At 45.3% G+C, this 21,671-nt stretch overlaps 2 long non-coding RNA genes across 2 annotated transcripts; both read left to right on the forward strand.

Moving 5' to 3' along the window:
• The first annotated feature begins 16,579 nt into the window (after positions 1 to 16,579).
• Positions 16,580 to 17,568, forward strand: LOC132455129 (uncharacterized). The gene is made up of 3 exons (XR_009525086.1): positions 16,580 to 16,783; positions 16,872 to 16,998; positions 17,153 to 17,568. It is a non-coding gene; the product is annotated as an uncharacterized LOC132455129 (long non-coding RNA).
• Positions 17,569 to 17,775: 207 nt separating this feature from the next.
• LOC132455128 (uncharacterized) lies at positions 17,776 to 19,973 on the forward strand. The gene is made up of 3 exons (XR_009525085.1): positions 17,776 to 18,282; positions 19,543 to 19,719; positions 19,938 to 19,973. It is a non-coding gene; the product is annotated as an uncharacterized LOC132455128 (long non-coding RNA).
• Positions 19,974 to 21,671: the final 1,698 nt, after the last annotated feature.

Below are 21,671 nucleotides of genomic sequence, written 5' to 3' on the forward strand. Positions count from 1 at the left end.
CGACAATCAATCCAGAATACCTAGACATGAATGAAAAATATGTTGCATAATGTTTGAGCCACTACAGGATAGTTTATACATGCTGAAATAATAAAGCATTATTAAATACAGCTAGCTTTTTTGTTTACTCTTAATCTATTAGGCTGCAGCTTTGTGGCAGTTTTCTTTATTGTAATTCTGCACCATAAATGATAGTTTGACTATCATAATAATATATACAGGCTCTATATGGTATGACTATAAACTTTATAGGCTGTGTTCACAGACACCTGTCTTTCTGGTTTGTGTGTGCAATACACATTGTTTGAATGTAAACAGCAGTGCAATAAACTTAAAACATGGCCTGCTCTTGGGCTTTTCCTTGCAAAGGTGGAGAAGGAACCAGCAGCAGCACTGTTACCCCAAGTGCTCCTGCAGAACTGGAGAGTGTTGGTACACAGTCAGAAACAGAGCAGGACCTCCCAGGTACCACTTAAGAGCACACAGAGTATGCTTTTAGATTAATAGGTGATTTATTAATGAAACTATCAGTAAGAGTGTAATCAGGAAGAATACAATTGATGACTGCATAATATGTAATACAAGTTTATAATCAGGCTATACTTGTCAATCTCATTCTGCAGAGCAACCAGACGTTGAAGTTGAGGAAGAGGGAGAGAGAGAGACAGGTTCAGAGTCCAGCACAGGAGAAAATGAAAGGGAGAAAACAGAACATTCATTTGATTATTTTGCCCGCCCTCAGCCCAAGGACTATGACTTATTTTTTAAGAACCACCCAAAACAAACCACTCAAAGAATCATCCCTAATGTATTCAATTCCAAAGATGGCACCAACAGAAAATGGCTGACATACAATGAAGGAACTCACTCCTTGTTCTGTTCAGTATGTCTAGCATTTGCAAAACCCTCTGCCAGTGAAAGTACATTTGCCAAAGGAGGGATGCATGATTGGAAACATGCCCATCAGAGGGTACAGGAGCATGAGAGAAGCAAGACTCACAGAGAGAGTGCAGAAGCCTTTTTTCTCAGAGCCAGCAGGGCAGACATTTGTAGCCTTTTGAGTGACAAACAAATGTCTATTCAAAGAGAGCAGATCAGAAAGAGGAGGCAGGTCATGGAACGTGTCATAAATGTAGTAAAAGTTATCGGTAAATGCGGGCTTAGCTACAGAGGACGCAGCCAAGAAGCTGCGTATACATTGGAAAACATCGCCAGCAACCATGGCAACTTTCTTGAACAAATTTTTTTGCTGAGCAAATATGATGTCTGCCTACAAGAGCACGTTAATGATTGTATTGAGAAGAGTAAAAAACAGATGGGAAGTAAAGGAAGAGGGTCATTGGTAACAATGATGTCCAAAACGACAGTAAATAAAGTTATTGAAGTCATCAGGTCATTGATTCAGCAGACAATTGCTGTTGAAGTGAAAAGGGCAGGGATGTTCTCTGTACAACTGGACACAACACAGGATTTGACATCCAAAGACCAATGTGCAGTAGTTCTGCGATATGTCACTACTGTTGTCCATGAGAGACTCATTGCTGTCATTGACTGTGAGTCATCAACTGGACAGTACTTTGTGGACCTTTTAAAAGAGACACTCGCAAAGATGGACATAGACATCAAACATTGCATTGGCAATGCAACAGATGGAGCAGCTAATATGCAGGGAAAATACAGAGGCTTCTCTGCATTGATTACAGAAGTATCTCCCAACCAAGTCCACATTTGGTGTTACTCACACATCCTAAATCTTGTGCTGAGTGACACCACTCGGGTTGTTGTTGCAAGCAAATCCCTTTTCTGTCTCCTGAACGACATTGCAGTGTTAATTCGAGACTCCTATAAGCGCATGCACCTATGGGAGGAAACCACTGAGGACAAGAGACGCAGGCGGCTAGGTGTCATTGGTGAAACACGCTGGTGGGCTAAAGATGAAGCATTGAAGAAAGTCTTCGGAGGCTTTGCAAAGCCCAACCAGGCCCTCTACACAGATGTCATCATCACTATGGAGAAAATTGAAAAGGACATGACCATAAAACCTTCTATCCGAAGCAAGGCCCAAGGGTACAAAGATGCTCTGCTAAGGTATGAAACGATTCTCACAGCTGAGATTTATCTCAGGATCTTTGAGAACACATCCCCTCTCTCGAAATATTTGCAAACAAGTGGGATAGATTTTGTGACAGCACAACACCTAGTGACTGGAACAGAGGATAATCTGAGAAAGTATGCAAGAGACTTTCAGAGTGTGAAGAAGGCAGCAGACAACTTTGTTGAGTGGGCCAATGGCATTCTGGAAGAACAGCAGAACTGTGATGCTGAAGCTCAAACTGCTCTGCCAGAGAAGAGAACAAAAAAAAAGAAGAGAAGGCCAGGTGAATTGGCAGAAGATGACCTCATTGCTAATGCTGACAAAAATTATGAAATCAAAATCCACAATGTGATACTGGACACTGTTGTGGAAAGTATCCACCATCGTTATGCAGCAAATGCAGTGCTCTGTGCAGATGTCTCCTGCATGGATCCTAAACGCTTTCCTGAAATCAGAGAAAAGGGCCTTCCAAACACAGCCATGAAGGAGCTCAGCAAATGCTTGTTGAAATTTGATGACCGTGCCACTGTTGAAGCATTGCAGGCTGAACTGACCAGCCTTGCACAACACTGGGAAAGACTCAAACAATCACTACAAGAGGAGTACAACACCAGGGCTGCCACCACCAGTGATGACTCTGGAGAGGATCTTGATGAAAGTGTGGAGTTTGTGAGCACAAGTTGTTCAACCTGTAAAAACTGCCTGGTATGCTGCTATTTACTCCTGTCACAGTACAATCTGCTCACAGATGCATATCATATCATTGGTTTGGGCTACAAGTTCATCCTCACACTATCAGTCTCACAGGTGGCCTGTGAGAGGACCTTCTCTACTCTGAAACTTGTGAAGAATCGCCTGAGAACCTCTCTCAATCAAGAGAACTTAGAAGCATTCATGCTGATGGCAACAGAGAAGGAGATTCTAATGGCACTTGACAAAGATGACATTATTGACAAGATGGCAGAGAGCAGTGAGCTACTGCGCCGCCTACTGGTTTACTAGGGATAATCGCTGACTGGTTACTCTTAGTGATCTACTTTATTGACACTAATGAGTGAATATTGTATTCTAAGTTCTTCTTTGTTGTTCTTACATTGTTGCTTGTTAAATTTAAAGAAATTAATATATTCCAGTTTTGATAAATGTTTTACATGTTTGATGCTTGAAAGTAAAGTTAATTATTGAACATCCAAGCTAGTATTTGTCTCTCTTTTTACAAATATAGGCCCATTGTTTTGTGTGTCTTGCCTTGTACATTTGTGTTTCCTATGGCTGCTGTCCTCAATAGTTTTTGAGTATTCATCCATTGCTATAACATTTGAAAACAGGGTTTTCAATGAAAATCATATATTCAAATAGATAACTCATCGGTCACTCCTAAATCTCTTTTAACTATCAAATAGTGTTAGAATACACAACTAGAGGTATGGTGGTCTGCATGTGAAGGGTGGCCTGGAATGGCATCAAATTCCCGGCCTGAATTATTGTCCCAGTCCGCCACTGGTTGCACGGCTCAGACTACCGGACGGCTCTGCAAGGAACTTTTATAAACGCAATATTGTTATCCCGCAGTAATCATCCCGGCGGCCCCGAAACGTTATTACCAGTGTGTGTGTGTGTGTGTGTGTGTTTGTTTTAGCATGCGTGCAGGTGTTATTCGATTGCCAGGTAACCTATGGTTACCACTTACCAGGCAACTAACAGGCTACTAATATTCATACTGGTTTGAATAACACATTTGATAGTATTTCCCATTTTTGCTGAGCAAGAGTTTTGTTCGAAAGTTCAGTGATTGAAACAAATAAAAGGTCATGCACCTACCCGATGTCAAGTGGACCGGGTTGAATTCACTGCGGGTCTCTCTTCTTATATCCATCTTACCAAAGATATTTTATTAATGTCCTTCTCAATACTCTGATCTCACTAAAAGTCTAGCAGAACGAAACAGCAATATCGACGAGATGTGCTATGCATAGAGAAGAAAGAATACCGACGTTGAATTTGCAATATTTTGCAACAAATTATTCTAAATCTGCCCATATTTGGACACGTCAGAATTTTGCGGTTTACACTTGCTCTAATGTTGCATCTGTGGCTGGTAATGCAACGAAAATAAGTAAACTCTATGCACTATTTTCATCATTATTATTATTATTATTATCATTATTATTTTGAAGGCGCAGCGATCCGGGGCTATTCCAAAAAGATCCGGGGCTATAGCCTCGAATAGCCAGGTTTAACGACGCGTGCATAGGAGGTAATGTTTTTGACTTATCCACTGGAGCTATTGAAAGATTTCGATCTGCTCGGCTTAAAGAGATTACATGGAATTTTCTGTCTTAAAGAGATTATACCCTTAATCAAAACAATAACAAAAGTCTTCTTTCGATGATGTTGTGTAGTAGCGTGGGCTCAACAGAGTTGCTTTCTTCACCATTTCCGGGGAAGATCGATCTGACGCGACTCAGCAACTTTACAGACAAGGTAATGGATGAACGTTTTATTCACGTTATGGTTAATCACATTTATTCACAAAATTTCATTTATTTGTAATGAAATAGCCGCAACTAACATTAAAGTAACGTTTGCGCCAACTTTCCAAGTATAGATGAGTCGATTACGCAAAAAGCTGTAGATAATGTTTATGGAGAATTAAGCGGTGGGGGAATACAAGTGATTTAGCTCAACTCTGTTTAACGTGGTCCATACAATCCAAAATAATAATCTGCGTATCATAGCACATAGTAGTCAGCTAGATCCATATTAAAAACAATTAAATAAGGTATTTATTGTATTAATTTCTTTAAAATCTGTTTTAAATTATACATAGCTACAAACAGGCTGTCTAGCTAATTGTGTTTAACTACCCTGCACTGGAGGATATATTCATGGTCTCAAACCAAACCTTTGATTTAATTTCATAAGCACAAAACCATACTATGTGTGATGAAAATCTAATTTTAATCCTTTGTGGTATCGTAATTTCAGGCTAGTATAACTCTCAGAGGTCACTGTTAAACACATGGTTTATTCTGAGACAAAAGGTCAACGAGCTTCGAAATCGGGAGGTGGTAAGAATTCAGTTTATATTGGAAATGAGCGGGATGGTAAATGTTAAGCAACGCCTACAGGTTTTAGCGATAGTTATGATATTATAACCCTAGTTCTATGATTGTAGGCGTAGCCTAGGCGGCTACGCCTTATGGGCTTATCCCGTGTGAGTGCTTGCGCGCACTGAAAAATTTCACCTATGCACCAATCAACGTGGGCAACGCCCACATTCCCACGGCACAGTGTATATAAGGCGGAGCAAACCGCCGCCCATCCTCCAAGCTATTCTTTCAGCATTTGGAGGGTACAGCAGGTCGGAAACTAGAGGGCCCCAATCCGTCCTTCATGGAATCCATGAAAGTGAAGGGAAAAACCAGAGTAATACGGTTTCCATTAGGTCCGCTGCCACTGGGGGCGGCGAGTTCAACTCTCCAATAAGGAGCTTCTCTCGTCCGTTTCTTATTTTTAAAAAACGGCGGGAGTGCCATACTGGCAGACAAAACCAACTTGTCAAACGGCGAGCCAATAGGAACCTCTCTACTCCGCTTTCCATTTGAAAAACGAAGGGAGAGAAATACTGGCATTCAAGTCCAACTCGCCAACCGGCGAGAGGAATTTCAACGATGCCGCTTAAAAGAACATGCCTTCATTCCTAAGCCGTAGAAGGGGCACCGGACTCCAACACAGAGTTGCCGAGTGATCCCCTGGACATGTCTAACATGTAGAAACGAACAACCCCCGCTTCCTCCCGGGCCTTGCTGGTGGGAGGAGCCCGTGGGAATCGCCCCGAACCGGGAACGATTCTCACGGACGGCCTGCTGGTGATCGAGCACCTCCGAGAACCGGGGGCCAAATAGTCCATCCGGAGCTAATGGGCCCTGGACAAGGCTGGCCCGCTCTCGTTCCGGTACCGCGGTGTGAGAGAGCCATATGGCCCTCTGGATCATTGTGGCCCATGCCATATGCCGGCCGGCCGAAACGGCTACCGGCTGGCACAGCTGAAGGATGGTGCTGGAGAAGCGGGAAACCGTCAGCCATCTCGCGGCCTCCTCCGGGCAGTAAGCCTCCCTGCCAGCCGACAAGGAGACCAGGGCAGTGGAGAGCAGGGCGTTGTTGACCGCCGTCGCAGACTGCGAGGCACAGACGAACACCCTGTCCGTCAGGCCGGTAATCTGCTTCTGGAGGCGGTCGGGGGGCAGCGGCATCTCGTTAGGACGCCATCCGGCGCCCGGACAGAGAAGCGCTGCCAGGGAAGGCTCCAGGCAAGGGATCCCCCTCGCCTGAGTATCAGCCCACCCTTCCACGTCGGTGAAGTCAGTGAAGGCCCTCACCGGAGCCTTCCGAGTAGAGGGGTCCCCAACTGCAGCGGTGAAAAGGTGCTGAACCGGTGGGAACAGGGGGCACTGGGTAACTGGCATAGGGATGCCCTTGATGGCCGCCGCCTCACCCATGATCTCGCCGAAGAGATCAGCCATCCGGCGCGGTCTCCATCGGGACGATAGTGGCTTCGGCGGAAGCCCCGGAGCGGAGAACTCGGACGCAGTGCCAGGAAAGACGTCGTCCAAGGAGGCGACGTCGTCAACCTAGAAGCGCTCGCCGACGTCCTGGGCATCCGGAACTTGGGCCCCGAAGATGTTGATGGCCTCAGCGAGATCCACCGACAGGGAGAAAAAGAGGTGCCTGGAGACTCGGAGAGGAGCCCCTCTTCAGGCAGCGAGCCGCAGGCGGCGCAGTAGGCGGGGGCAACCAAGACAGCCGCGGCGTGTTCAGCGCAGAGGCACCTGAAACACGCCCGGTGTCCGTCACCCGGAGCCAGGGAGGCGGGACAGGAGGCGCACTGAGGCCCTTTGCCCGCCAGCTCTTACAGGAGCGCTCTCCAGAGGCCCGGAAAAGGGCCTCGCCCACGCCGCTGCCATCGGTCATCTTAAGGTTGGAAGTCATATCTTCGTTTTTTCCGTTGATCAGTACAAATCGCTGAAAGAAAAGGGAGGATGGGCGGCCGTTTACGCCGCCTTATATACACGGTGCCGTGGGAATGTGGGCAGTGCCCACGATGAGTGGTGCATAGTTTACATTTTTTCAGTGCGCGCAAGCACGCGCACGGGACAAGCCCATAAGGCGAAGCCTAGACGTAGCCTGCATGAAATAGAACTTGTAGGCGTAACTTAAACCTTCGGTCTGTCTTGGATTGGGCAAAAATGGCAGAGGCAATGTTTGTAGTGTCTGATTTATCTTTAATCCCATAAAAATGTCCAGTTTTTGTGAGTGCTTCTGCTGACATGTGAATACTGTATGTATACTGTATGTAACATTTATGTAAACTGTATACTGTATGGAAGACTTATAGCTCCTCATTGAATGTACCAATGTCAACGGTTGATGAGACCTGGAATCCCCCCCTATAGCAGGTGGCAAGAGCCATCACAGGGAAACATGAGCGTGTCGGCCACAGGAAAAAGGAAGAGCAAGCGGTGCGGCAAGAGGAAGAACGGTGCGTAGAGGAAGAGGGACGTCATCACTGGATTCATGGCAGCACTGTTATAATTACTGTTAGCAACATCACTCCTGTTATCTTCTTTAGAGATACCTTCATTTTTTAAGAAATGAATGATTAGCAAATTTATAATTATTAATTTATAATTATATTATTGTTGCTTTAATAAATATGTAATGTTCCATGCAGAATTGCATATTCAAATGTTAGTTGAGTATGAGTATTTATAGAAATAATCTATATTGTTTTCAAATAAATTGTTTTCAAGTAAAACATTTGCGTAAAATTGGTGCATTTACAGGCAGTGTTGTGTGGTTGCAAATGGGTATAAAATAAGAGTTGGGGGGATTATGTGTGAAAAGCAGCTCATTCAGCTGACCGTTAATTTTGGGAAACCGGGGTTCGGAGGAACGAGGTTGTAGGTTATGATCAGCTCTCGTCTCTTGTAGTGTAGAGCTGGCCCCTGAGAGGTCAACGATATTGCAATCAGATGAGTAGGAATAACCATCATTTACCATCTCAGAAAATTAAAGACAATGGCCATACCAGTTTTTAATCAGACAGAACACTGGCATATCAATCTATAACAGTCTGCTGATATATATGTAGTACACATCAGAAATAATATCTTACCATCTGTTGGATGCTGAAGGACTTAAGTGTGTAGCCTAGCCTATGGTTTATTTTAAACAACCAACATCATATTCCCTTCAAATAATACAACAGTTCAAAGTCACCTTTCATCCAGGTGAGTGATTCGATTTCTGACATGGCGAGGTGATATTCTAATAATTCTGTATTCTCTACCTATCTGATGTTAAGTCACTGGAGGATGCTACGGTGGAGGACCTCAACAGGCTTTCGAGATCTCTTAATAGGAGTTGACGTGGATGCTCCCCATGTTTGGCAACTGTACAATGTGAAGAAAGAATATATACATTTAGCATGTGCCACGAACTGACAAGACATTGTTAGTTCTTAATTATCCCTTGCCTTAAAGTGCAACTTTCAAGTTAATTGTATAACTTAATTAATACAGAATCTTGTATGAAAATGTCAATTTAAAATAACACCCACGGAAGAAAGTGTACCTATTCTAAGCTAGGCTCCCAAAAACCGCCCCTTTCCTCGTGAACGCTCTATGACGTAACGACAGGCAAACATTGGTGCTGCTAGACCTGTTCTCAGTGTGGGTTTAGTAGCCGGAGTGTTGGTAAGAGAGAAAAGAGCTTGTCGTTATCGTTGTAGTTGAGTAGGTTTGAGTTGTCAAAACGGCTAATTCTTGGGTTTGTTTTGGAGATAACAACTCAAACTTGTCTGGCCATCGGGTCCACCAATTTCCAAACAAGAAAGACAACCATTTCCGTGCTTGGATACATTTCGTCCAGGCAAAGAGAAGCAACTTCGCTGCCTCCTCGGTGACGAGACACACGGTGACACACTTCACACCGGACAGCTACAACCAAGTAGATCTGATGGAATTGCGCCTTGGATTTTGACGAAGAGAGTGGGTTAGGCTGGCAAATGGAGCTGTGCCATCTGTGCATGCAAGTTTACCAGCAACATCTGGCGGGAGTGAGTCTAGCACTAGCAGAGAATCTGCCTGCCGAAAACGGGAGCTTTGCACAGTAATGCCGCTTTTCCACTGCATGGTACCAGCTCGACACGACTCGACTCGACTCGACTCAGCTCGCCTTTTTTGCGTTTCCACCGCGATCTAGTACCTCAAGTGGCTGCTTTTTCTAGTACCGCCTCGCTCTAGGTTCCAAGCGGCTGAGCCGATGCTAAAAGGTGACGTCGGCAGACGGCCGGCCACTGATTGGCCAGAGAGTGTGACGAAGTCACGAGAGCGACATGGCAACCATGCTGGTAACGATAGAACAGCCATAGTAGCGCCGCAGCCAACATATTCCACTTCTTCAACATGCCAGCTAATAATACGAACACGAATACCATCGCATCGATGTTCTCCATTGTTGTTATGTGGGTTCTGTCCATGTGTGGGTTACGTAGGTGTTGTTTGCGTCGCGTACAAAAATACGTCACGGCCCTTTCGCGCAGACGACCCCGCCCACGTCCCGGAGGTACTATTTGCGGTGGAAAAGCACCCGCGCTGCTACCGTGTCGAGTCGCGTCGAGTCGTGTCGTGTCGAGTCGAGCTACATGTGCGGTGGAAAAGCGGCATTAGTCTTATAATACATATACTGTAAAAAATGTTGCATCGAAATGTAGCCGCCCTGCATGTACATTTTCCAAGTTTTTTTTCTTGACGTTATAATAGATTAGTCTTGGCATTACTTTTGTTGACTGTAATGATGATAGTGAAGTTAGCACCATGAAGGCAGGAGAGCCCGCCTATAATGTCATAGTGTTAGAAAAATATATTGTGTACTGGGTTGCATTAGATACTGCATATTACCAATGAATGAACAGTGAACAACTATTAACACGAATCTCTTTCATCTAAACTGTTCAGGTTATAACAAATTCCGTTAATTAAAACAGAAACTCGTCACATTCTGTTGTTATTCTTTTTATCGGGAAATCAATGTTAAACGCCAATAGGCTAAAGAGACACAACAGAAACACATACACCGCAATCATATAATACATATATTGTCTGTTTTCGATGTCATGCGTGTGTGGTTATTTATACAACAAATTAACAAACAATAATGATCCGTGATCAAGTCCAAAGTGAACCAGAGTCTCGCACGGCCGCAGTGTCGGCCTGTTTCCGCGATTGTCTTTACAATGTATCCAACAAAACAGTCTCTGATCGTAATCCAAATCAAAAACAGCAATCCATTGCGCAGAAAAAAACAGGAACAAAATTACCGCTTCGCTCACCAGATCCCGAGCTGAGTAAATCCTTCCCAATTCTGGTAGGCTACTCCTATATATGTCTCACTTTGTGGATCGGTCCAGAGAAAAGCAGTTGGTGGAAAGTATTAAATAAACAAAATACATATAAACAAAAGATCGCTATAACAACTGGCATTTGCTGTCTAAGTCGTATTGATATATGTAACTTAGCTTGCCGCCACTTCCTCATTCAAACTCCCCCCGTGAGAAAAAACACACACCCCCGTTTTGTGCGTTCACCCCCCTCTACAACCCAGGTGCGTACCTATTTAAAGGGATAGGCCTACACATAAGGAGGCTAAGTGATCGCTAAAAATGCTGTCCCATACATATTTTAGTCCGTGGGATAATATACCGTAAACATAGCATATGGCCAGACAATGTATTATTTCCAGCTCTCATATGTCAACTGCCTATGAGCCTATATGGCTCTTTTCCAGCCTCTATGTTTGATAACAGACACTGATTATTATGTGAACATCACATAGTTCCCCCCCCCAGTCTATGCCTAGCGGGAGCTGAAATATGGCTTGAGATTCACAACATTCACTGTGTCTTCCCTCCTAGATTGGTCATCCCATCTGACTTTGTAGTTAATGGGCCCTAACTTTTTCATCACTACAGCTGGACCAGACAATTTTGGCGCAAGCTTGGATGAAAATTTTGCTGCTGCATTGGAGAGATGATGAGCTTTGACCCAGACCAGGTCTCCATCGGAGAATTGCGCATTTCTCCTGTGGATATTGTAATACCTGGCTTGTCTGGCTTTGGCCGCATTCACTCTCCTACTGACCTCTTCTGCTAGCTTCTGCTGTCTTTCCATCACAGAGTAGCCTGGTTGTTCTGGAGATGGCATCGGGGATTTGGTGATGAGCCTTTCCAGTGGTCCTTTCAGGCTCCTCCCAATCGCCAGTTGAGCTGGTGTTGTCCCGGTGGTGTCATGGACGGCCGTGTTTATTGCAAACCTAAACTCGGGCAACCAGCGATCCCACTCTCGGTGATTATTGCCAACATACGAGGCCATCATTGTCTTAAGGGTCCTATTGACCCGCTCTGTTAAATTGGTCTGTGGATGGTAGCTGGTGGTCAATTTCTGAGTGACACCCCAATTCTTACAGAGATCTGCCAGCAGATTACTGGTGAACTGGGGTCCTCTGTCTGACAGTAAGTATTTGGGTACGCCCCAACGCAGAAACACATCATCTTTGATGATCCGGCACAGCTTGGTAGATGTACTGTCTCTCAAAGGGAACAATTCCACCCACTTGGTATAGTAATCCACTATTACTAAAAGGAAAGTGTTCCGTTGCTTGGTGATCGGCAAGGGTCCCATGTAATCAATCCCCAGCATGTAGTTTGGCTCTTCTACGACTGTGGTTTGAAGAAGTCCTGCTGGCTTCTGGTTGGATGGTTTATATTGCTGACAAGTTTGGCAATTCTTAATGTAGGACTACCCATCTTTGCGGATGGAGGGCCACCAAGCAACGTCCATGATTTTCAGCAATGTCTTCATCCGGCCCAAATGCCCTCCTAATGGATTGTCATGGTAATATCCAAGGAAGTCATTCACCATAGATTTAGGCACAGCTAATTGGTATTTGGCTCCACCCTCGGCACTGGGAAGTCGTCGATATAATACACCCTGGTGTTCTTCAAAACCAATCCGATCAGTTCTGTCATCGGAGTCAGTCACTGGCCTGAGGCTTGTGAGGTCATCATCCTTGGCTTGGGCTTGGGAAATCTCCCCCATAGATCTTGGGATGTCAGCCCAGATCTTCGCCTTGGTGACGGACACACATGGTGCCATTAAGCCTGGTGGAGGTGTTATCGCCCGGGATAAGGCATCTGGGACCATGTTCAAACATCCCTTCCTATAGAAGACGGTGAAATTGAACTGATCCATCTGGTAAGCCGAGAACTTGTTTTCGGGCAATTGAAGGCCCAGGAGAGAGCAGCATGGTCAGTATAGACCTCAAACTTTACTCCCTCCAGGTAATGCCTCCACTTCTCCACAGCCCAGACAACAGCGAGACATTCCTTCTCAGAGGTGGAGTAGTTGCATTCTGCCCCTCTGATACCTCTAGAGGCGTATGCAATCACTTTTTCTCCCTCTGGTCTTCTTTGTGTCAGGACAGCTCCCAATCCTAGGTCACTGGCATCTGTATGCACCTGGAAGGTTATACGGTGGTCTGGCTGAGCAAGTACAGGAGGCATTCTCAAAGCATTCTTCAGTTGCTCCACGGCTGTTTCGCATTCAGGTGTCCATTTCCATTCCACCCCTTTCCGTTTCAACTTATTTAATGGTGCTGCAAGGTTTGCAAAGTTTGGAATGAACTTATGGTACCATCCTGCAAGACCAAGGAATCTCTGCAAAGACTTAAGATTAGTTGGTGTGGGGTAATCCGTCACAGCCGATGTCTTTGCTGGATCAATCTCCACTCCTTTTGAAGAGATCACATGGCCCAAGAAGGTAATCTGGTCTTGAAAGAAATTACACTTGGCCATGTTCAAGGAAAGGTTGGCAGCATGGAGCCTCGAAAAGACGGCCTCAAGGTCCTTCAGGTGCTGTTCACGGCTTGGAGAGAATATAATTATGTCATCAATGTAGACAAAACAATTAGAACCTCTTAACTTGCCTAACACACGCTCCATCAGACGCTGGAAAGTGGCACCAGCATTCCGCAAACCGAAAGGCATGGAGCGAAACTGGAATAGCCCCAAAGGGGTGACGACAGCAGTTTTCGCCTTGTCTTCTTCTGCCATTGCCACTTGCCAGTATCCTGATTGAAGATCAAGTGAGCTAAAGCAGGTGGCGCCATGCAAGGATTCAATGATCTCGTGAATCAGAGGCATTGGGTAGGCATCTTGCAGAGTCTTGGCATTCAGACGCCGATAGTCAACACAGAACCTATATTCTCCTGTTGGTTTAGCCACTAGAACTACTGGTGATGCCCAAGCTGATGAGGATGGTTCAATGATTTGGTCTTTTAAATTTTTTTTAATGTGCTGTTGAATGATATCCTTCTTAAAAGGTGAAACCCTGTAAGCCGGACTCCGCACCGGCATTTGGTCTGTGGTTGGAATCCGGTGCTCTTCCATGGTAGTTCTTCCCAGCTGGCTTGAACACACTGTTGCCCACTTCCTGGCTAGAGGAAGCATCTCAGCTGGTAGATTCCTCTCGTCCCGCTCATGGGAAGATCCTTGAGACTCAGGCATTACAGGCTTTTGGATTGACACAGCCATGTATAATCCAGTGTTGGCCTTTTTCCAGGTGAGGGTTTCTTTATTGTGGGGTAGGAAGGGAAAGTATTGGTACCTGTTGTGAACCACGTCCCGCACTCCGTACTAATTTTCTCCCAGATGAAGGTGTGTGTGGGTTTTGGTTAGGAAGTCTAGCCCCAAAATCAAGGCAAAAGCTAGGTTTTTGTCATCCATGATATAGGTCTCCAGTGACCAGCAAGTATCATGCCAGACATACGTTAATTTAGCTTTCCCCAGTGGAGCATGCACCTTTCCATCTGCAAGCACAAAGGACTGATTAGAACAGGGTTCAAGCGCCTCTCTTTCCCGCACAATCTGTTTCCAGAGCTGTTGAGTCATTAAAGAGTAAGTGCAGCCAGTGTAAAAAATTGCTTCACCCTTTAAGCCGCGCACCTCAATGGGAACTACCAGTATTGTAAGACCCTCCCCTTTAGTCATCTTAAGCCTAACTTTATTGTCCACTGCTGACATCTGCAGGCTGACCTTGGGTGTAGGACCTTTTCTCTGTGTCCTTTCTGAGGATGGCTGCTCCTGCACCTTCTTCCAGTAGCCTTTGGTCGACGCCCAGTCTTTTTCCACCATAGATCCAACTCTAACTAATTGGTCTACCGTGGAGACTGTACCTCTCAGACTAGTGGCTAGCTTGGGATTGCAGTTGTTAAGTATTCTTCTGACCACATCCCTCTCATCAATGTTTGGCTTCCACTTTAGACATAATGCTCGATAGTCATAGGCAAAATCTCTCAAACATTGTTCTGGGTCTTGGACCATGGTTCTGAGTTTCTCTTCTATTTCCGATTGGTAATCCCCAGAGAGAAATGCACCAAGAAAGGCTTCCCTGAATTCAGCCCAGTTGGACACTTTCTTTCTTTCCGCCATCCACCAACTATGTGCAGGCCCTTCTAAGATAGTGCCTAGTGTGCCTGTCAGTTCAGCATCGGTCATGGGTCTTAAGGTCAAAAAGTTCTCGCACTTCTCAATGAAGTTTAACACATCACCTGTGTCCCTTGAATCTTTAAATCTGGGGAAATCAATTTTAACAGGAAGTCTCTGTGCTACACTGGAGACAGATGCTCGATCAAAAGCGGAACGAGTTAGAGGAGAGCTATGCCGAATGGAGCAGGTTTTCATCTTGCTGAGTTGTGCTTCCCAGTGCACATCTCGTCGTTGGAAACAATTCACAATTGCTTTCTCAAGTGCAACCATTGACTTTTGTACATTGCTTTCCATCTCAAGAAACCTGGTGTCTACATAGTGCCTGAAACCTTCTTCTCTTGTTAGAGCGCCCTCTACTGATCCTCTAAACTCTGCCTCCAAGGATATAATCTTTTCCCCAGTTTCAGTTAAGTTCGCTTGCAATCCTTCCAGCAGTGTATCATGCATCTTCTCTGCAACCACTTCTTCCTCATCATAAATGTCCTCTTCGTCATCATCCACATAGAGTTCACTTATCAAAGAGGCCACCTCCGCTATAGGATCTCTAAATGTAATAAAATCTCCTCGGGCAGGGGTAGGAGGGTTATACCCGTCAAGTATCCCTGCTTCCTCCTGACTCATGTTTACTAAAGTAATTTACTATAGCCTACACACCAACCAAAATAAATGTTAGCTATGTTTTCAATAATTTCCCCAATACAAAAAACTCAAATGAAAAAGATTTCACCAAACAAATATACACCGTGCTTGTTCCCAACATGGCATTTCATCAATATACAAGATTAAACAAATAACAGAACTTCGAGAGTCTAACTCCATTATTTGGAACAAACCTCACTCTGGGTTTAAACCCAGGAAACAACGAGTGCTTCAAACAAACAAAAAAAACACCAGCAGCCTGGATTTAGAAAACAGATAAATAACCACAATTACTGCAGTTTCTTAGCCTAAATATTTTGCGTTGTTAACACCCGATACCCCCGTACTGGCCACCATATATAACAAATTCCGTTAATTAAAACAGAAACTCGTCACATTCTGTTGTTATTCTTTTTATCGGGAAATCAATGTTAAACGCCAATAGGCTAAAGAGACACAACAGAAACACATACACCGCAATCATATAATACATATATTGTCTGTTTTCGATGTCATGCGTGTGTGGTTATTTATACAACAAATTAACAAACAATGATGATCCGTGATCAAGTCCAAAGTGAACCAGAGTCTCGCACGGCCGCAGTGTCGGCCTGTTTCCGCGATTGTCTTTACAATGTATCCAACAAAACAGTCTCTGATCGTAATCCAAATCAAAAACAGCAATCCATTGCGCAGAAAAAAACAGGAACAAAATTACCGCTTCGCTCACCAGATCCCGAGCTGAGTAAATCCTTCCCAATTCTGGTAGGCTACTCCTATATATGTCTCACTTTGTGGATCGGTCCAGAGAAAAGCAGTTTGTGGAAAGTATTAAATAAACAAAATACATATAAACAAAAGATCGCTATAACAACTGGCATTTGCTGTCTAAGTCGTATTGATATATCTAACTTAGCTTGCCGCCACTTCCTCATTCAAACTCCCCCCGTGAGAAAAAACACACACCCCCGTTTTGTGCGTTCACCCCCCTCTACAACCCAGGTGCGTACCTATTTAAAGGGATAGGCCTACACATAAGGAGGCTAAGTGATCGCTAAAAATGCTGTCCCATACATATTTTAGTCAGTGGGATAATATACCGTAAACATAGCATATGGCCAGACAATGTATTATTTCCAGCTCTCATATGTCAACTGCCTATGAGCCTATATGGCTCTTTTCCAGCCTCTATGTTTGATAACAGACACTGATTATTATGTGAACATCACATAGTAAAGCCTCAGATGGTGGATGCGGGGACTCAAACCGAAAGGTTTGAGATACGAAGATCGAGTCCACTGGCCAGTCCTGAACAAAGTGATGATGAATGGTCATTTTCTGATATAAACCATTCTGGTGATATGTTATATTCCAGAGGAAGACATGTTGAGCGAGTCCTCTGAGGAGGAACCAGAAGAGCTGGAATCTCTCAGCGACCCAAAGTAAAAACCTTTTATCAATGGGAACTGTTTGTGTATCAAAAAATGTCATAGTCAAAGTTAATGTGTTTTTTCCTTTTCTTGTTTTCAGTGCTGTTGACAAGTTCATTGTTTGCCAGAGGCAATTGCTGTCTTTGTTCACTGTTTGCCCTGCATGCTGTGGGGAAACCCAGGGACACATAATGCACCCGGAAGGAATCTTCATAAAAGTCAAGCAGGTAATGTCTTATTTGTCAACGGTCGGTGAGGAGCTGAATTATAGTCTGTGATTGTACAGTATGTATATTAATTATTTGTGTCTTAACTATACAGGTATTTCGCTGCCTTTTATGTTAAAGGTGCTTGAGTCTTGAATCTTCTCTCATATTTCAGGCCTGCAGAACTTGTGGATATGAGCTTTACTGGCAAAACCAAGAGAAGGTGTATCGAAACATGCCTGTCTGCAACCTTTTACTCAGCGATGCCATCCACTTCTCAGGTTGCATGGCTAATCAGACCATCAGGATGCTTTAGCTGTTTGGACTGCAGTGCATAAGTCCCGGCACTTTTTTCCGTCATCAGCGCTATCACACTATCCCTACCATCATGCAGGGCTGGAGGAATGAGCAGAGGGGGATCATCAGGGAGTTAAAGGAGACTGGGGGTGGATTGATCCTGTCTGGAGACTGCAGGTAGTAGGATCCAGCTCCTGTTACTGACGTAGAACAGGTTAATGTGTTGTTGCATAACCTCTACATTTGCATTAACCTCTAACCTCTGTTTTTGACGTTCTTAGATCAGAATCTGTTAGTCTGCTCTGGAACAGGTGTAAAGAAAAGCACTGGATGCTGCTGCCAAATGCCGCGTTTCCACTGCAGGGTGCGGTACTGTTCGCAAAGGTGTGGTACGGGTTGCGTTTTCACCGCCAAAAGTGGGCGTGACCCGGACTTAGCCGTACTCGTTTTGCCCTCGTTTTTTAGTACTCCTCCGTTGGGGTACTGAAAACGAGACGAGAAACCTGAAAGGGTACTGGAAAATTCTAGCTACACAGCCCCTCCCGTTGATTGGTCGACAGAATCGTCACTTCCGGGCGACGTGGGGATAAAAACAAGCAAACAGTAGCCTCGAGGTATTATTCGTTACAATGAACATGTCGCGTAAAACGCTTGCTTGGGCGAACAAGGAGATGGAGACGTTCCTCGCATTCTTGGGGAGGAAGACGTGCAGAGGGAGCTTGATGGAGCAGTGAGGAACGAGAAGGTTTCTGCTCTGTTTCTGGTCGAAAGGCGATTGCGGGGTACGAGAAGAACACTGAGCAGTGTCGGCAGAAATGCAAAAAGCTCCGGGCCGAGTATCCGAAGGTGAACGACCACAACAACCGCAGAGGCGTCGACAGGAAGATGTGGAAGTGGTTTAACATCATGGACGCAACGCAATCTACGGACACCGACCGGCGAGTAGAGGAAGAGAGGGGGCCATCGACACGGCCACCTATCTGCTCGAGTCCATGTTGGAGCCCACCGGTAAGATTTGCTAGATAACTGCTACTGTGAGCTCTGTGCTCTGTTGGTAATACTTAAAGGTCCCATGACATGCTATTTTATGTATTCTTTAATATAGGTATTAGTGGGCAACTAACACAGTATTCAAAGACGTTCCCGAAATTCAGCCGTGGTGCAGAGTTACAGCCACTCCGAGCCAGTCGCACATTGAGCTTCCCCCAAATGCGCTGTTTGGTGTCTGTAGCTATAATGCAAATGAGGAGGAGCGAGGCGGGTCAAGGAGGAGGGTGGGGGTGTGGCCCTGAGCAGCTTGCAGCCACGGTACCATGCGCTCTGTTTACAGTGGATGCATCGCAATGGCGAGGCGCACACAGCCTTTAGCCGTGTTCTGTAAATATTCTAGAACACACGGGAGTCCTGGAGCTCTATATCTAAATATTATCATATAGCCTACATAGATATATCATATAATATATATTATCAGGAGGAGAAAGGGATCGTTGCCGGTCTTAGGAACCTCCGCCTCCGGCGGTGGTCCCTCAGCGGGGCTCAAGCGGGAGACATTCGCCGCCAACAATCCCTTTCTCCTCCATGTCGTGGTTCATGTGTTTGAGGAAGTCAAAGCCAAAGTTCCTTCCCCCCAATTCATTCTCAACCTTGGCTGAGATAACCCCCAATACGAGTCTCGTTGTAGAAATACCAGAGACGAGAGTCCGACGAGGAAGTGTACAACACTTGCGTTACAGTCTTGGAGCTCTATATCTAAATAATGTCATATAATACATAGAAATCTGTATCATTTAATACACATTATCACGGCCAAAAGCTGTGTGCGCCTCCAGACGATATTATGAATCACAAACGACTTTGTCGGGTTCTGCGACGTCTCTGGTTCTTCCACTTTCACATCAACCTGAAGTCGACTGAACTGCGCGCTGCCTGCTGCCGGCTGCCCGCTCCCGGGTGATGGTGCCTCGCGGCAACCGGCGACATGTCGCAGTTCATGTACTTCGGCGAGTCAAAGCCAAAGTTCCTTTCCCCCAATTCCTTTAACAGTGACTTGATAATTGCTAGATATGCACATTAAGGTTTTAAGAAACCTTAATTTCACAGCATTAAATCGAATTGTTTGCTGTGTTGGGTTGCTGGCTAGTAAGCTGGCAGCCCTTTGTTGGAAATGACTTACCATTCCGGTGATTGAGTCTTTTGTTTAAAGTCAATTGTTAAGTAAGCTATTGTTGCAGTTGGCCTGACTGAGACTTTAATTTGTACAACTTCCAGGTGAGGAACCTCGCTACCAGGAAGTGCCTGACTCGGCCTTCCCAGAGGACGAAGACATGGGGTCAAGCCGTTGTGTGAGCCCAACGCCACCACCAAGGACATCTACACCAGTCCCAGTGGAGAGTGCTGCTCTTTGCAACACCACCAACCCCACCTATCCACGGCCTTTTGCCTTTGGTAAGTCCTAGCAATCACGTTGCTACACATGTTTACAAAATTGCGTTGTTTTACAGCTTTATATGATGAAAGTTGAGCTACATCTAACCACACCTACATTGCCACATTTAAGTAATCGGAATTGGAGTGCAATTATGCATTGTGTGTACCTGCATATCAGTACAATGAGAAGTTGATCAAACAATTTGTATGAAGTCCACTATTCCTTTCTGTTACAGCCAAAAGAAGTAGGGCCAGTGATGTTTGAGCTTCCCCCAAAGTCGCTGTTTTAGTGTCTGTAGCTGTAATGCAAATGAGGAGGAGGCGGGTCAAGGAGGAGGGTGGGGGTGTCGCCCTGCGCAGCTTGCAGCCACGGTAGCATGCGCTCTGTTTACAGTGGATGTATCGCAATGGCGAGGCGCACACAGCCTTTAGCCGTGTTCTGTAAATATTCTAGAACACACGGGAGTCCTGGAGCTCTATATCTAAATATTATCATATAGCCTACATAGATATCTATATCATATAATATATATTATCACGGCCAAAAGCTGTGTGAGCCGATATTATGAATCTCAAACGACCGTGTTGGATTCTCCGACGTTCCTGGTTCTTCAACTTCCACATCAATGTGAAGTAGACTGAACCGCGACAAGGAGGAGAAAGGGATTGTTGCCGGGCAGCGCTCAGGCACCTCCGCCTCCGGCGGTGGTCCCTCAGCGGGGCTCAAGCGGGAGACATTCGCCGCCAACAATCCCTTTCTCCATGTCGCAGTTCATGTACTTCAGCGAGTCAAAGCCAATGTTCCTTTCCCCCAATTCCTTCTCAACCATGGCTCAGATAACCCCCACGACAGTCTCGTTGTGGAAATACAAGAGACGTCAAAGAACTGACAAGAAACACTTGCGTTACAGTGTGTGTATTCACACACACACATGTGGTGCTCGCACGGTCGTGTCTCATTGGCGGGCCAACGTCTCTGGGCGGGCCAGGCAGAGTAAGGGGAGGAGCTTAGATGCTTTAAGACGTCCTAAATAAAGACATTCCAAATCAGCGCGCTTGAGCCTCCGTTTTTTCAAAGGCGAGCAGAACAGCTAGTGCTCGTTTTACACCAAACGCAAGTTCTAGCCACTGGGGGACCATAGGCAGGCTAGGGGAACTCATATTTATGTGAGAAAACCTCATAAAGTGAGATTTTCATGTCATGGCACCTTTAAGCAAAAGGTTTTTATTTGTAAAATATATACAAAACTGCAAACTGGTCAAAACTTGAACCTGCATTTATATTTCAATGTTCAAATGGCGCATCACACCCTCTCTGACTTCCCTACCCTCCTCTTCTGCCCCCTGTGCAAGTGGCACCATAGGCTCTGCTGCCAGAGCTGCAGGTATGTCCAGTTCCGTCTGGTAGTCCTCTGCATGTTTCTCACAAAGGTTGTCGAGGGCAAAGCAAGCCACAATCATTGTTTTGGCCAGTTCGATGCTGCTATCATTCCTTTTTAGAAGGCAACGCCACCTCCCCTTAAGTCTTCCAAATGCATTCTCCACCACAACACGTGCCCTGCAGACTCTTTTATTGTACAGCAGTTGTTCTGCACTCAACCGGCCGGTGTCAGGGAATGCTTTGAGGAGTCAGATCTGCAACGGATAGGCAGAGTCCCCTAGAATGTAATGACCCACATTTACCCCGGTAATGTTCCTGGTACAGGCTGGGAAAAGTCTTCCACGCTCCACTAATTCCCACATTGTGGACGTTCTCAAAACTCGAGCGTCATGCATACACCCAGGCATTCCTGCACACACGCTCCAAAACAGTCCTTTTCCATCCACAACACCTTGAAGGATGATGGAATGCCAGCCTTTTCTATTGAAGTAGTCAACATCGCACTCCTGTGGGGCTATAATGGGTATGTGTGACCCATCAATGGAACCAACACACTGCGGAAGGCCCCACTTCTGCTCAATGTAGGCTG

Source organism: Gadus macrocephalus, chromosome 4 (genome assembly GCF_031168955.1).
Source record: "Gadus macrocephalus chromosome 4, ASM3116895v1".
Taxonomy (NCBI): domain Eukaryota; kingdom Metazoa; phylum Chordata; class Actinopteri; order Gadiformes; family Gadidae; genus Gadus; species Gadus macrocephalus.